This window comes from Arvicanthis niloticus, chromosome 1, assembly GCF_011762505.2.
Source record: "Arvicanthis niloticus isolate mArvNil1 chromosome 1, mArvNil1.pat.X, whole genome shotgun sequence".
NCBI lineage: Eukaryota > Metazoa > Chordata > Mammalia > Rodentia > Muridae > Arvicanthis > Arvicanthis niloticus.
This window is the reverse complement of record NC_047658.1, coordinates 108892558-108902657: the sequence shown is the minus strand read 5'-3', so window position 1 is coordinate 108902657 and position 10100 is coordinate 108892558. Positions and strand designations below refer to the sequence as shown.

Here is a 10100-nt window from a genome sequence, read left to right as displayed (position 1 = left end):
GCTTTGCAGGGTACTATAGTATAAAGACCCCTGGAGAGAGAGAAAGAGTTACAGAGACTCACTAGCACCCACGACAGTAGCTTCCAGGATCAAAAAAGGGAAGGGACCCAGATAACTATGTCCCATAGTCTCTCTTTGAGGGCACGGGTTCCCCAAACTCCCAGGGAAGCCTGACTCACAGATGTTGGAACCTGGAGGTGGTTCAAGATGCTCCCTATAGGTGACTGAGTGCTAGTCCCAGGACTGGTATGAGGATGGAGGAGCCATGATCCAATATGCACCTAGAGGTTGGGCACAGCAGGCGCCAGGCAGTTTCAGGCCCCAGGCAAGGCCGAACCAGCCAGACTCCCAGCTCCCCCTGCTGTCTGCAGGCTGCTTGGCTTGACCTCCCGTTCCTTCCAGACCCCTGCTCACTCCTGGGCCTCCTCCTCTTTGGCTTCGCAGCCCAGACCAGAAGGCTGGCAGGCGTTTGGGCGCCCCCTTCTGTACACATGCCTCTTGCAGGGTCCCAAAAAGCGCTGCAACCTGACCCTCCTTCTCACAGAGGGGCTGTCCTAAGCCCCTGGATATTCAGATTTCTGGCTTTCTGAGCAAAAATCTGTGAGAGGGGAAAACTTGAGCTATGCCATCCCACCAACCCTTCCGAACAAACTCCAAGTAAGTAGGGAAACAATTGGGACTCCAGGACAACAGCTCTCTTGAAAGAGATTTTACCATCTTAGTTGAATCTTCCTCAGTCTTCAACCCAGGGTCAGGCCAAGGCCAAGGAAGACCTCAGTGTTGAGGTATCAGAGGCCACTGCTGAGAAGGAATGAGAAACACTTCAGAGCAAGATGCCTTATTACATATTCCAGATCAGAAAAGCAGGTGTGCTGGAATCAGGAGAAAGGACTACCTGATATAACGAAGAGGAGATCAACCCTCTGCAATGACAGCCTTACCACCAGGGAAAGCAGAGTACCATGCTGTCTGTTGTTGGACAGCTAGAGGCTCACACATCAGGTAGAGAAAGTTGGCAGAAACAGCCAGAAACAGGTGTGGTTCAAGGCTTATGGAGGGCCAGGCAGGTGCTGGCTGAGGTGAGGAGACGTCACTGACCTGCAGCAAGGAAGATAAAGAGCACAGATGTTAGGCCCCAAGGGAGCCAGGCAAGCAAGAGGCCTTGACCACATGATGAACCACCTGCCATCTAGCCGCTGAACCCTCCAGGAAGTGCAGCCAGCTCTCTTACCCTGTGTCTAGTATGCATAGGGCCACATTCAAGGGCATGTGCCCGTACAAAAACTGCAGATATGCAAATTCACAAGCACAGCCATGTGTGGACACACACACCCACAGGCTAAAAGGTAAGGGGCCATCTTGACCTCCAGAGAATAAAGCAATAGTGCGGATTTTTTAACCTCAGCAGTGGTGAGTCAAGGCCATGAACCTGCCAGAGCAACAACATATCTTGGTTTCACAGCTCACCAGCTCCCAGGTACCTTGCTCCGTCTGGCAGGATTCTGGTAAAATTGTCATGTTATTGGCATGCTAGAGACTCTGGCCCTGCGGGTAGATCCTGGCAGATGAGGGTGCGCACAGGCACAGGCTGGGCTGCCAGCTTCTTAAAGTAGTGCTTGACTAGAGCCCAGGTTTTCCCCAACCCTGCTCCACTCATAACCACAGCCATAGCCTTTGTTCCATACAAGACACATGGCATCTGACAATGACCAGAACACAAACACAAACACAAACACAGCCTTGTGCAGCAGGATGGGGAAGAGGCCCATTCTCCCCTAGCACCCTCTAGATGGCCCTCTTCTGACTTTCTTGACCCTGCCCATCGCAGTGTGCCCAAACTATGTGTGGAGGATGCCTTTTTGGGGCCAAGGTGCTCTATGCCTCTACCTGTGAGGCTTCTGTAAGACCAGGGTCTGTGTGAATGGAGGAACAGAGAACCTGAAGTCTGCTGCCTCTCCTGTTTATCCTGTCCGTCTGAGCTGGGCCTCCATCAGCCTCTCCCTCCTCAGGTGCCTTCTCTGGAAGCCCCATTGAGACTCCCAGGCTTTAGAAACAGCCGTAAGGGTCTAGTAGGCCTACCAGATGCTCCAGGTCATCCTTAGGAGAGTGCTCAGGGATGTTTAATGGCAAGCAGTGGGGTCAGCCTCGGGCCTGTGCCTCCCAGCTAGGTAGGGTCACAGAGCCCCTTTATTTCCAGCCTCTGAGTTGGTATCTTGGTCACCGAAATATTTAGGCTTGTGGGTCCTGGGAATTTGATACTGGGGGCCTCCTCTCCTTGACTTTGCTTGCCAGCTTCTGAGGGCCTATAGATACCTCGGAGACTTCTCTGTACCTGTGCTTGAACTTGGGTTTCTGGGTCATCCTGAGATCCATAGTATGTTTGTGTACCCATGTGCATATATGTTTTGGTGCACGGCAGGTGCATTCGTGCAGATGCGTTTTTAGGTATGTATGTATGTGTCTGCATATACTTGGGGTGCATGTGTATATGGGCACATGTGTATACATATGTGTGCCCAGGTCCAAAGGGGGACCATGTATGAGTGTTCCACTGTTCATGTGTTCTAGTACCTATGTGCATGTGAGTACATGTGTGTGTATCTGTATGTGTGTATATGGGTCAATGTGTGGAGGTACATGTATGCTTGCCAGTACCTATGTGTATATGGGTGCGTCTGTATATAATATATATAACATATATATATAATACGTACTTGTATGCAAGTGCATTGTGTGTGCAAGTACATGTGTATGTGAAAGTATATGTGTATACTCAGGTACACACAAATGAATAATTTTTTTAAAAAGAAGAATCAAAGGGACAAACTGCTGTTGTCTCCTGAGCGAGGCTCAGGAGCTATAGAACACGCGTTTGCAACCTGCTGACCAGAGCTGAACTCCTGGCCACAGTGACCTGCAGAGGGCGAGGGTGGGCTGGAGGCTGCAGGCAGTTGATTCCTCCCGAATGTACATCACACTGACATCCTGCTATTACGGAGAAAGGAATACTGGGGTCCAGCTCCAATATGGGATGAGAGGGCAGCTGTGACTGAATGAGCACATTCAGCTCTTGGTATGTGTATATTTTCTACTTTGTCACAGCTCAATAAAATGGAAAAAAAAATCCCGTAAGCAGTGAAGAATGCCATGCCGAGTAGGGCGGTGGTGCACATGCCAAAAGGACTCGCAGAAAACATCAAGGAATGGCAGGTAACTGAATCAAAAAAGAGTAACTGACCCAAGCAGGCATCTCCTAGCGCAGTGCATCTGAGCATTTGGCAGGGTGGGTGGTATTTCTGGGAATGGAACCGAAGGACTCACAAGTGATCGAACACTGAGATCTCTAGGCCTCTTTTTACTTTTTATGTTGAGACAGGATCTCACTAAGTTGCCCAAGTTGGTCTTGAACTTGAGATTCCTCTACCTCTGCCTTCCATGAATCTGGGATAAGAGGCCTAAAGCACCAGGCCTAGCTGCTCATTGAAATTGTAATAAGCATTTGGCAAGGTGCTCAATTGAGACAAGGGAAGTTCCATTTACAGCAAGAATAAGCAAGTATCTGGTTGGTGGCAGTGACTCCAAAACCCATCTTGCCAGAAATGGGAAGGCCATGATCTGGTTGGAAGTGGCCTCAAAGCCCAGCTCCCTAGGCATGGGAAGGCTGTGTTGCTGGCTCCTACCACACACTTAGGAGACAGTGTGGAGGTGTGGGAATTGTCATTTATGTCCTTGAAGTGTCTGTGTGGCTGTGAGCTTTGCAGTAACTATTAGTTTCAGTGCTGCAGTTGCTAATAGCTATTAGCGTTGTTCTGAATATCTCAAAATAATAAATGAACAAATGAATAAAAGCACGTTTACTTCCTTTGGAAGGGGGTGATTGTTTACTTGTTTATAGAGACAGAGTTTTTGCGTTTCAGCCCTGGCTGTTCTCTAACTCATTTTTGTAGACCAAGCTGGTCTTGAACTCACTGAAATCTGCTTGCCTTTGCCTTCAGAGTGCCAGGGTTGAAAACATGCACTGTGCTTGGCTGAACATATTTATTTCTTAAATTAATTTTTTTCTTTGACAGTCCATTTTTAAAATTAGGGAATGCTTCATGAGTTTGTGTTGTCATCTTCGCACAGGGGCCGTGCTGATCTCTTCTGTATAGTTTCAATTTTAGTATTCGTGCTACCATAGTGAGCAGGTTAAATTCTTAAGACGCCAAAGATATTCATTATTCCACCTGAGTTTGTGGAGCTGTGTACACAAACAAGCACAGGAGGACTAATGTTCATTGAACATTAATTGCAGTTGTGAACATGTATGCATGCAGGCATGTTTGCATATCCATAAGCTTATGTGTGTGGTATATACTTATGTGGGTTCATGAGCTCATGTGTGTATAGTGTATATATGTGGTATGAGTACATATGTGCACAAGCTTGTTTGTATGTGGCGTGTATGTCTGTGAGTGCATGTGTGTGCACAAGTTCATGCATATGTGGTGTTTATGTGTGTATGAGTGCACATGTGTGCACATATGAGTACATGTATGTGTGGTACATACGTGAGTAAGTATATGTGTGCATGTATTTATGTTTGTGTACTCATGTGTGTGGTCACGTGTGAACCTTCATGTCACTCCTAACATCATGAAGTGTGGACTGTGGTCCTATGTAAATGTCCACTAGACTTTACAGGAAACTATTAACCTGTTCCCATCGGTTTAAGCCCTTGTGGGTTCCCACACACCCAGGGTGAGGCCCCAGTTCCATATTCTTCCCAGCTATTTCCTAACTGTCAGTCATTCTGAGTGGCAGGAGGTGAGAACTAGTGGCTTCTATTTTAATTTCTACAATTCTCAGTGTGTTGAGTATCTGCTGCAATCTGGGTGGGAAATATCCTTCACGTGCTCCGTTGTTTGAACACCGGGTCTCCAGGTGGTGGCGTTGCCCTGGAGGCTAGGGAACTTCTAGGAGGTGGGATGTAATCCAAAGCTGATCACTGGGATAGAGAGCTGTTCTGTAACCTTTTCTGGGGAGTTATGAAGAAATGTCTGTTCATCCCAAGTACATCACTGACAACAGACCAAAATCTCCCCAGTTCAGTGAATCAGGGAGATTGGGGTATAAAATATGGGAGATGAGTGAGGCTGTTTAAAGGAGCCTGGATACCAGTGCACAGTCAACTGCATCACTGAAAAGTCCACCCCAGCATCAGTGATGACTTGGGAAAGCTGCATTCCTGGAGCTCCCTGCATAACTGGTAGGCAGTTCCACTGAAGAATCTCCTCTCCAGCAGTTGTTTGGAGTTTATATAAGCTGAGGAGGGGCCTTCTGAGTCTTATGTTTCATGGTCTTCCAGAGCCTTGTAAGTTTCCTTTACTTCTTGACCTTAAAGAGACTCTCAAGGAGGGAATGTTTCAATTAGCAAGAAATTGCATAAAAGGAGCTTTGAGGGCTAGAGCCAGCCTAGAATTGTCAGTAGCTTTGCTTTGCTTCCTGGTTGTCTAAGATGCAAACAAGCTGAACACCCCCACTGTCCCCAACATGCTGCCATGTCACCCCATGTCACCATGGCTTCCCCCACCATGATAGACCGAATCCCCTCAGTCTTTGAGCCAAAAATGACCTGGCCTTGTTGAACTTGGTATTTGGTACAGCAATAAGAAGAGCAACTGGTAAAGTGTCTCTGCCTGTACCGCATCGCCTCTGTGCTTATACTGTCTACGATGCTGGTGAACTTGCTTAAACACTCTGATGTTTTGATTTTTTTGGTTCTTTCTTAAAATGTAAGCGCCCATGACCTATCTTGTTGCAATTCCATCACTGGATAACTGACTTGCAAGTATTTTTTTTTCAAATGGTTGGATTGAAAGTTGCTCTTTTTTCTTTTCTTAAAAAGAATTTTACATGTTCTTTATTTCCTTATTTTGCATCGGCCTGAACTCCTGCTATGGCACACATGTGGAGGTCAGAGGACGATTTGTAGAAGTTCAGTCCTTCCACATGTGACCTCTGATCGTCAGGTTCAATGGTTGGCACCTTTTCCTGCTGAGTCATCTCACTGGTGCCGAAGGATGCTTTGTCACTGCACACAGTGGCCTAATGTGAATTGTCTTTAGAAATAGAATGCAGAAACAAACAGGAGGAATAATAAAACAAATATATTACATCTTAGAAGAAAATAGCTGCTTGCTCAAGACTTTCTTCTAACAGGGAAAACTTAGACAAGCGTTTTAAGCCAAAATAATTTTTATTAACGTGTTGAAAGAAGAAGAACACACTCCCTGGGTGAATCAACGTCATTAAGCGAGCCACCTGGGCCACACAGAGTATGATGAGAAACTAATCTAAGCCGCTCTTTAACACGGTGTTGTATGCTTTAATTATATCTTTCTCCTCCTCCTTGTTCTCCACTCTTCTTCTTTCTCCCCCCTCTTCTTAGTCTTCTCTTGACAATCCCCTTTTTACTGTGTACAGCATGGCTTGGTCCTAGAAAACTGAATAGGACAGCAAGGAAATAAAAGATAGAGAGACAGGCAGACACACACACACACACACACACACACACACACACACACACACACACAAGCTGGGACCAGGTGGGCCATGTTCACTCTGATGGAGCATCAACCTGGAAACTCAGCAGGTTTATCTTACTCATCAGGAGGAGAAGAGATTATACGTTCTCATTTGAGTCCTCAGGTTGCAATCATTGGGAAGGAAGAGGACGAATTAGTTGCTAGTTTTTTGCATACACTGGTCAATCCTTACACACTGGTCAATCCTCTGAAAACATTGGTACTTGAACCAGAGAAAGGCTTTGCCAATTCTGAGCGTGGCCTGTATAGGAAAGGCTTTGCAGACCTCAGAGCCTCATGGTCTTGGGGCTCTGGTCAATAATGCACAGTCACCCAGTTCTTATACACCCGTTCAAGGCTGTCTCAGCTCCCTATATCAACACTACCCTCTCCTTTTCCTCCTCTTCCTCCTCCTCTCCCTCTTCTTCTTCCTCCTCCTCCTCCCCCTCTTCCTTTTCTCTTCAGGGCCAGGGATTGGAGACTGGGTCTAGGATATGCTAGGCAAGTGCTCTCTTGAGCATCTTTCCATTTTCTTGGCAGTGCCTTTGGAAGAGCAAACATTTTCAAGGTCAAAGTTAAACACAACAACATTCTCATCTGTCACCCGTGTCCTCTATGCCAAGACCTCTGTCTTACAATTAAGAGATTGCCTTGAGTCTTAAAAGAGACTGTGCTTTTAAACTGTACTGAGACCGTGGCACTGCATTTGTAGAGTCTGTTATGGACTTCCCATTTCATTTGACTGACCTTCACGGACGACACAGGGAGTTGAGTGCCACAGCTTCCTAGTAAATACACTTGAAAAGCAGGTGGCAGGACCCCGTTGATGTCCTTTTGGAGCTTCTTGGCTCTTTTAGATTCCACACTCGTTTTGGAATCCTGCTAGCATCTTGATGGGCTTGTATTAAATAAATCTCTGGAGGAATTCAGAGAGAGTTGGTATTAGAACAGCTCTGAGTCTCCCAACTGCTGGGCACAGAGGTCAGGGTATTTATTAAGCAGCTCTGGTCTCTTTCTTGACTCTCCCTCTTCCTAGCTTGCTCCTTACCTTTCCTGGGAGCAGCAGGCATCCACGGGGACCAGGGCACTGTTGTCAGACCTGGAAGCTGAGTCTCATGTCCCAGTGAAAAGGAGCACTGCAGAAGGAGCAGTATTGCCAGTGGGGTGAAATCCTCCAGCAAGCCCAGACTTAGGACATTTTAGTCTCACATGGAGCAGCCCTCACTGTCCTAGAACTGACTGAGGACTGCATCTACCCTCCTGGAAAGTCTACCTCTGCCCTCCCCCCGCCTTTTTGCATTCTTTAAAAGATTTGCTTTAATTCTGTGTTTGGTGTGTGTCTATGTGTTGTGGTTTACCCACCAGTGAAGACTTCTCAGATATGGGTTCAAACCAACTGAGAGTCTTTCTTAGTGACTACATTGGGTGTTCAAGATTCCAGCGCAGCCCTAAGCCTTGAAAAGGGTGAGCTTTTAAACCCTCAAATCATACCTCGGGTTAACAAAACAGCTAGCTAGAAGCAGAACTGCAGAAGCTGAAAAGCAAGATTAGTACATTTAGAGACTCTCACAGAACTATAAACTTTTATGGATTGAGTCCTCATTTTAGTTTTGGAAGGCATTGTCTATATGCTGAGTTTTATAGCCCGAGTAGTACTTCCATCATGGAATCAGTTGTGCTAAGGTCTGAGGGCCTATTACATGTATGTAATAAGTGTGTGCTTCATGTTTGCAAATGCCAACAGAGGCCAGAAAAGAACATCAAATCCCTTGGAGCTAGAGTCGTAGATGTTTGTGTGCTGCTAGATAAGATATGAGTGCTGGGATCTGAACCTAGGTCCTCTGGAAGAGCAAAAACTGCTCGTAACCACTGAGCCATCTCTCCAGCCTCTTTTTAAATTTTCATTTCATATGTATGTATGTATGTATGTATGTATGTATTGCATGTGTCAGTGGGGCAATGGGCATATGGATGTCAGAAGGCATGCGCAGAACCTGGTTCTTTCTTTTAGCACATGGGTCTTGGGATTGAACTAAGGCTGTCAGGCTTGGCTCTAGGCTCCTTTACCAGCTGAGTCATTTCTCCTGACCAAGCACTTTCTCCCTGAGCCTGGTTGTTCCACAAACATTATAGGCAGAAACCATGGGGCATGGGGGTGTGATGCATTCTGCTGAGAAACCTGGTTTTGTGGAGCCTGGGAGCCCCTCAAAGGAACTGGAGACAAAAAAGAAAAAAAAAAGCAGCCGGAAATCCTCAGTCCAGGAGCCAAAATGGATACGGAGTGTGAGTTGGAAAGGAGAAAATGAAATTACATTGGGAAGCTTAAAAGATAAGAGTTAACAAGGCCCGTGCCCCAACCTCTGGGCTGTTGGAGATAAGGATGTTGCATCATTCACAACAGAATTTCATCTTCTGTTTTTCAGCAGCAGCCAAAAGGTCAGAGCAATCGTTCTGTACCTACTGCTGTTCAAGTACCTTTGGCTTAAATGTCAGTGTGTCAGAGTGGAGCCAGGAAGAGGTTAGGCAGAGATGTCTGCCCTATGCTCCACCATCTGGTCCAGGTGATGGTAAACTGTGTTTTCCTTCCTTCCTTCCTTCCTTCCTTCCTTCCTTCCTTCCTCCCTCCCTCCCTCCCTCCCTCCCTTCCTTCCTTCCTTCCTTCCTCCCTTCCTTCCTTCCTTTCTTTTGTTGAGACAAGGACTTATGTAGCCCATGATGGACCAGAGCTTGCTATGTAGCTAGGGATGGTTTTGAACTCCTGACCCTCCCGCCTCTACCTCTTGAGTACTCAGGATGGCAACTGTGTACTACCATGCTCAGTTAGCTTTGTGTTTGGGGAAACACAGGGGTGGTTTGAGACACAGGGTCTCAAGTATATCCCAGGATGACCTTGAGTTATTTTTTTTTAAACTGACTTTATTATTATTATTATATGTATGTGCCACATTTGAATGCATATATAGAGCTCAGGGGACAGACTCGTGGAGTCAGTGTTCTCTTTCCACTTTTACTCAGGTTCTAGGGATAGAACTCAGGATGCCACACATGGCAAGTACGGTCTTGCCCGATCCCTGGCCTTGAACTCTTGACCCTTCTGCCTCTATCCCCTAAGTGCTGGGGTTACAGGAATGCTCAACCATGCCCTGCTTACAGGTTTCTAATTTCCACAGGATTCAGACCGCCTAGTTCAGGAGGCACAAAGCTTTTGAGTGTTTGAAGTATCCACACCCTTTCATCTGCTTTGGTGTCAAGCTGGCCTGGGTTTCACAACTGAGCAATGTGCTCCTAACTGGGAGAAAGTATGAGCAATTGGTTCATCTGTGAAGGGTTAGCAAAGCTTCCAGAGGAAACATTGGGGCCTGGGGATTTTATATTTAGAACTTAAAAAAAGGGGGGGAGGGAGGTTCTGGGTCTAGAGAGATGGCTCAGCAGTTAAGAGCACTGACTGTTCTTCCAGAGGTCCTGAGTTCAATTCCTAGTAACCACATGGTGTTGCAGAACCACCTGTAATGGTAATCCAATGCCCTCTTCTGG

At 46.6% G+C, this 10100-nt stretch overlaps 1 long non-coding RNA gene and 1 other non-coding gene across 2 annotated transcripts; both read right to left on the bottom strand.

Moving 5' to 3' along the window:
• Positions 1–4079: 4079 nt before the first annotated feature.
• LOC117699452 (U6 spliceosomal RNA) lies at positions 4080–4187 on the bottom strand. Its single transcript, XR_004605182.1, has one exon. It is a non-coding gene; the product is annotated as a U6 spliceosomal RNA (small nuclear RNA).
• A 2047-nt stretch (positions 4188–6234) lies between these two features.
• Positions 6235–9173, bottom strand: LOC143434577 (uncharacterized). The gene is made up of 3 exons (XR_013104190.1): positions 7615–9173; positions 7314–7482; positions 6235–6485 (listed from the first exon to the last, which is right to left on the bottom strand). It is a non-coding gene; the product is annotated as an uncharacterized LOC143434577 (long non-coding RNA).
• Positions 9174–10100: the final 927 nt, after the last annotated feature.